The 7,257-nt window shown below is 32.0% G+C and overlaps 1 non-coding gene across 1 annotated transcript; it reads left to right on the top strand.

Annotated features, from left to right (window-relative positions):
• Positions 1-5,332: 5,332 nt before the first annotated feature.
• TRNAW-CCA (transfer RNA tryptophan (anticodon CCA)) lies at positions 5,333-5,406 on the top strand. The gene has a single exon. It is a non-coding gene; the product is annotated as a tRNA-Trp (tRNA).
• The last annotated feature ends 1,851 nt before the right edge of the window (positions 5,407-7,257 follow it).

Below are 7,257 nucleotides of genomic sequence, written 5' to 3'. Positions count from 1 at the left end.
TTGGTGTTTGATTATGAAGAAAATTTTGAATTTACTTTTTATCAATTGTATAACAAATGCGGGTGGAGGTTTTATTTAATTGTTAGTTGTAGCTATAAGGTGTGCAATGTTGCTTTCCCATTTACTCCTGTAAACAAAGCACCGTAACTGACGAAGGAAGAAGATGATTAATAAAGGAAATTATAATTTTATATAATTAATATCAGTTTAATTGTATTTAAGGGGAATTGATTATAATGGTATTTTTGTCATTTAATTATAATATATATGTTATCATGTTTATTATCATGTGTGTCTCAAACACATGATATGATAAGTATTTATCCTGTCTATATCCTATTCTGTCTTTATCCAGTTTCATATTATATTCTATCTCTATCATATCCTGACCATCAAACGGACCCTTATATAGTAATACGAGAAAATATCAGTTCTTTCAAATTCTCCTATTATAGTTGTGATTTTTTATTACATTGAAGATTTTATGCAGTTTTTCCTGCTTAAGTGCTGATTTTATTTGCAGTTTCTTATTGTTTGCAAGCTTTTTAAGTTACCATTAAATACTCATATTGTTATTTGATTTGTGTGAACTTTTGATGCTGATATGCCCAAGGTTAAGTATGGTTATAAGATTAAGTTTGAAATCCTTCTTGTTATCAGACATGATTATTCCTGAGTTTTAATCCATATATAAATTTTACGATTGTGTTTTATTAGTTAAGGGTGTGTTTGTTTCAAGTTATATTTGTAGATTCCCGAGAATAAAATCATAAAAATGCATGTGCCTACGTTTGTTACAAGTTTACTAAATTTTATTCCCGGGGATAAAATGTTCTTGGGAATAGAAAAATTTTCCCAAAGAAAATGGTGGGAATAAAGTTCTCATGGAGATAGGAATAAAATTATATGTAATTACCTATTATATTCCATATTTTTAAGGTTCCTTGGAATATTATAATGTTAGCCAAACATATTTTTTCTAAATACCTTGGAATAAAATTTCTATCTTTATATTTCAAGAAATGTTATTCCTAGGAATAAAATTGCAACACTTGAAACAAACACACCCTTAATGTGTATCTAATTAATGTTTATCTCTACATTAAGTAGATTACACAAATTGAAAAGAAAGAAAAATGGATGAATGAACTCTTTGAAATTTGTAACACAAACTAGGTTTTTAGACAGACTAATAGGTTTGACAGGTAAAATGTCAAGATTAAGCCTTAGTTTTTTCAATTAGGTCAGTCATATTTAAGCAAAGCCCGGTTCTACCTGACTCATTCTCACCTCTAATTGCAACCAGTTTTTTTAGTCAAGGAAAAAAAACTCTTCGGTGGCTTTGTTCTTACGAGAGAAAAAAACATGGAAAAAAAAAAAGCTTCACTTGGCAAAACTCTTCAATGGCTTTGTTCTTAGGAGGAAAATAACATGGAAAAAAAGATTCATTGGCAAAACTCTTTAGTGGCTTTGTTCTTACGAGAAATTAAAAACATGGAAAAAAAAAGGCTTCATTGCTCAGCCATAGGAGAAAATCATAAATGTTTTAACCTTAAAAATTCTATTGAACATGTAATGCAATATTTGATTATCTACGCTATCATGGGTTAAAAGCTTAAAAAAATCCACTTTTTTGACTCAATTTGGCCCCTTTTTGCAATTATGGAATATATTTTTGAATGTTAACCGGTACCTCCGGAGCTAAAAAAGCAAATACAGTAATATATTATATTGAAAGTTATGTATTCAATGCATTAAAAGCTTAAAAAATTACCTTTTTGGTCTAAAATTTCCTCTTTTGACTTTCTTAACGACACCGGTTAGCATGCCTATATCTTTCAATTAAATGTTGAAGATTCCGCAAACCCAAATTCTCAAGAAAAAAACTCATTTCTCAATACCAAATTCATCTAAAAACCTTGTCTATAGCAAAAGATTGCCGAATCTTCTGTAAAACAAGGTTGTAGCTTGTTGGAATCAGGAAAATGGGTCAAAGATAACTGGATTTAGAAAATGGGCTAAAGCTCATTTGATTTTGGGATAATCGTCGAGATATATGTTCTGCAACTTTTGGATTTGAGAAGATAATGAAATTGTTTTATTTGTTGGTAGGGGATTAAGACGAGGATGAAGATGCTGAGCATAAAAGAAGATTTAGGCTGAAATCAATTGTTTAAGGGTGGCTCTTGGAGTCGGTGGTGGGTTTCTTGGAGTTGATGGTGGGTCTATCCTTTTCAATTTAATGGTTAAAAAACCTTTTCCATGGTTCCCCTTTTCCATGTGAAATGCCACTATATATATACATATATAACCAACATTATCAGTCTGACGACGAGCAGCTGGCTGACCTAGGTGAAAACAAAAAAAAAAAAAATTAATTTAATATTAAAAAGACATGGGAACAAATGAACAATAAAGGCTGTAGAGGGTGTAGGCCCAAACACATTCGGCTGTCAAGGCACATGGTTTTTATTCAAGCTACAAGGTTTTTTATTTTTCGTAAGGTAACATAGCTTTTTTATTCAAGCTACAAAAGTTTGCTTCCTTAACCTATATCAAAGCTGCCGTAATCTCCCTGTTCTTTTTTAGTCTTACCAGATCTATACTCCCTGTCTTTGTATATCCAAATTTTATTTTAGTGTTCCATGTTGAAGTTTTGGTCTTATGCTGCTGAGTTTTGTTAAAATTATTTTTTTGATTTTCATGTTTATCGGTCTTAAGATTAAACTTTTTTTTTTTTTGTTACAAATCGGATTAAACGTTTGTTGTAGTTTTTAAAAGTTATATCCTTAAACGTTTGATTTTTATTTTAAACCTTTGATTTTGATGTTCATCCGTATTCAACCCTAAAAACAAATGTTCTTTGGTATTCAGATTAAACTTTTTTTTTTTTTTTTCTGTTACAATTCGGATTAAACGTTTGTTAAAGTTTTAAACCTTCTCATCGGAATTCGGATTCTGGGTACCCATGAATTGATGACTGAATCTCTCTAATCACCGATGCAATTGTATGACGGTGAGTCAAAGTTTCTCTTAGATCCACATCCAAGAGAACTTGATATTCATGTTTTTGATATTCATGTTTTTTTTTTTTTATTTATACATCTCAATTTTTCTAATTCATTTCTCTAGATTTAATGAAAGGTAATTGAAGATCTATATCTGGGAGATAGGAGCACGGGAAATTATACGGCTTTAGGAATCATTGCACTACTCATGCTGAAGATATACAACTGGGAGATACGGCTTTAGGAATTATTGCACTACTCCTGCTGCCATGGTTGTTCTTATCTCAAAGGTGAGTTTTCTTTCATCAATTGCACAATATTGTCGGGCTTAGATACCCTGTGGTGCATCGTGCATTGGGTGCAAACTTTTTATTATATTAATAATTCATAAAATAAAACTATAAATCTTAATTTTAAGTTAGGGGTCTGATAAGTTTTAGCTCAACTGACAAAAATGTTGAAATTGAAGTCGGACGTCATGACTACCTCCACTTTGTGTGTGAGTTTATGATGGCTTTGCCATCTCGTCTATTTATAAAAAAAGAAGAATATTAATTTGAGTAACGACATCAATTTTTTTTTGTCATGTAGCTTATTTGTTAGAAATTCACATTTTTAACTTGAATAAGTGGATGCGGGGTTCAAACCTCGACTCTAGATATATTTTAATTCTATTATATATATATATATATATATATATATATATATATTATTATACTCTATGTTCTTGTTATTATACTCTTAATATTGTTAATATTTAGAGGAAAATACATTCACCTTCCTTGAGGTTTATTAAAATGACACTGACATCCCCTCTAGTTTTAAAACTTACATTGATCTCCCTTAAGTTTCCATCAAATAGACAAATACCTCCCTTATTCGTTAACTGCAATGCGGACAATGAAAATGACGACATGAACGACAAGAACATATTGTTTCTTATTGCTTCAGATATGATCTTTTACTTTGCACTTGAAATTTTTAACAATTACTACTCATCTTATTTATAGAATTTTAGCTATTCATGAAACCATTATCATAGGTAACAAAATTTTATTTAAATTTTAAAATAACAAGAAACAAACTTTGTTAAAAAAAACAAACTTTAGTTTTTCAAATATATAACATCAATTAGTTTTATTGAAAAAGACAAGAATAATTGACAAAGAGTATAATTGTCAATTGACAAATCATACCCTTAAATTACCAAATCGACAGTTAAATAGCAACGAAAAATCCGCACTAGAACGACACTTAAAAAGGAACGAAGGGAGTATATCCTATCTATTCTCTGTTTATAGTGAAATTTAATAGAGTTAAATTATTCAATAAGAATATTCGTATCGATATCTTATTGGGTTAATTATGTTTCTAGTCCCTATAAAATAGCGACCTTATAAGTTTAGTCCTTACTTAATTTTAATATCATTTTTAGTCCCTAATTTTGTTTTTCTGCACTGAGTATTAGTCCCTACTCAATTCAAATTTGTTTAATTTATGCTTAAACTCTTAAATTTTTGAACAATTTTTTGCAGACATGTTTAGAACATTACTAAAAGTTCCTCTGCAAAAAATTATCGCAAAATTTGATTTCTACATCCAGATTTTATTACTTTTTATCTTTAACTTTTGTCGTTTTAAAAAATTCATATTTAATTCATTTCATGTCAGAAAATTCTAAATTTTAGTAAACGAACCTTTCATAGTGTTCTAATCTTGTCTCAAAAAAATCGTTCAAAAATTTAAGAGTTTAAGGATAATTAATCAAACTTTGTTTTAGCAGGGACTAAAATTATAAGTAAATTTTTTTTATAGGGACTAAAAATGCTATTAAAATTAAGTAAGGACTAAACTTACAAGGTCGCTATTTTATAGGGACTAGAAACATAATTAACCCTATCTTATTTATACGATATAATAAAGTTAAAAAAAAAACGACAGGATATATTCTCTCGCTATATATATAGTGGAAAAATGTGGAAAACAAGACAGAAAGTCAAAGTAAAAAAAAAAAAAACGACAGGATATATTCTGTATATATATACAATGGAAAAATGTGGAAAACAAGACATAAAGTCTTTACAATGACAATGGAAACCAATGTAAAGGGATGCAGCGCAGCTTGGTAGCGCATTTGTTTTGGGTACTAAATGTCACAGGTTCAAATCCTGTCATCCCTAACTAGTAGTTATCGTGTCAGCAAAAACAATAAATCAATTGCGACTAATTCAAATTGATACATACTTAATATGAATAGTTCTCCATATTGAGTATGTATGCATGCAAGATCTATTGCCATCACAAAAAATATTTATGAAAAGAAAGTGCTCTTAGTTCAGTTCGGTAGAACGCGGGTCTCCAAAACCCGATGTCGTAGGTTCAAATCCTACAGAGCTTGATTCTGACCCATTCTTCTTGAACTAAACCTACGGGACCAACAACATCAAATTTTATAAATATATTTTATATATAGGAAATGCTAACTAGTGTCCTTAGAGCACTACTTAAGGAAAATCAAAGAGGAACATTACTAATAGTGTTGATATATAAATATATAAGAAATAATTATATTTACGTTGGAAATATATTTTAGCTTACTCTCTAAGTTACTTAGGATATCGGTCAAAAAAAGTTACTTAGGATATAATATCATGTTAAATATTCATTATGTAAATATATCATAGCTTAGTCACTAAGCTACTTTACTTCTATATAATAAATTTTCTGTTGTGCTATTCTGACACACGGTATTTCAGCACATGTCTCTCTTTTCTCTTTTATTCAACATAGTATCTAGAGCCTTTTGAGAGACAACCCTAATCCGTGTTTACCCGGTGGACCCACTTTAGTTAGAATGTTTTTTCAGCAAACCGTGTTTTCAACTCCGTTTTGCCACTTCTTCACTGCCGTGTCAATTCCATGTACTGATATTCATCACGAACCACCACATCCGCTGCTGCGTCGTTCGTTCCGGCGACTTTTCTGAAAACAAACTTCACCATCAGAATCCCAAATCCGCTCAACCACAAAATTATCCGCCACTGGAATCCCTCCACGCACCCTCACGCGCCGCCTTTTTATCCGGCCTTTTTCCCCACGCGCCACCACTCTGCACCGCATGTGAGAGCACGTCTGGCAACTGTTCCTGTTGCCGTTTGTTGCGGCGGACTCAGAATCTTCTTACGGTTCCAGATTCGGTCTTATTTTCGGGTTTTGATTCACGGGTATACGTGTTTCAGTTCAAACAACCTTGTATTTTATCACTCAACTGACTTGTTCGCATGACTGTGTTGTCACCTTTACTTATGGTAATGTTACTTTGCATGATCGGATTTCGGGACGACAAATTGGCGTTGGGTGTGAGTTTAATGGTCTTTATCTCTTAAACCCATTAACCGCATGTCCGGGTCACCCAAGTCTCCTTTAGCTTCAAAGGTTGGTCCCTAGTCTTTCTAAATTATCCTAGTTGCACTGTCAGTCGTGTCAGTTAGTGAAACACTCGTAGTCATTTTCCTGATGGAGTCAATAAACGTGCATGTCTCCTTTGGCATTAGTCTATTCTGATGTCTGTGGCCCTTCGTGTCATATCTCCACTCGAGTCCAAATATTTTGTCACTTTTATTGATGACTTTTCTCGTTGCAGTTATATTTTTAATGAAAAATTGATCTGAATTGTTCTCTATTTTTCAACAATTTTATCAAGAAGTTAAAACTCATTTTGTAGTGTCTATTCGGTCTTTACGTAGTGATAATGCCAAAGAATATTTGTCTCGCCAATTTCAAAATTTTATGTCCTCCAATGGTATTCTTCATTAAACTTAATGTGCCATACACCTTATCAAAATGGGGTTGCCGAACGAAAAAAATCGTCATCTCATTAAAACCACTAGAACTTTTTTACTTCATAATAATGTTCCCTTTTCGTTTTTGGGGAGTGTTGTTCTAACGGCATGCTATCTTATAAATCGCATACTCGGTCTTAGGTAATCAAATCCCACACTCGGTCCTTTTTTCTAATACCCCTTTACACTCATTTCCACCCCGTGTGTTTGGGTCCACATGTTTTGTTCGCGATCTTTCTCCTGGTCTTGACAAACTCTCGGCTCGATCACTCAAATGTGTCTTTCTTGGTTATCATCGGTCTCAAAAAGGTTATAGTTGCTACTCTCCTACTCTTCGACGGTTCCTCATCTCAGCTGATGTTACATTTTTCGAGTTGTTCCTTTTTTTGGGTCAACCAATGTACCTC

Source organism: Medicago sativa, chromosome 5, assembly GCF_051527215.1.
Source record: "Medicago sativa cultivar Bolivia chromosome 5, Bolivia_mono, whole genome shotgun sequence".
NCBI classification, from domain to species: Eukaryota; Viridiplantae; Streptophyta; class Magnoliopsida; order Fabales; family Fabaceae; genus Medicago; species Medicago sativa.
This window is presented reverse-complemented; position numbering and strand designations above follow the sequence as displayed.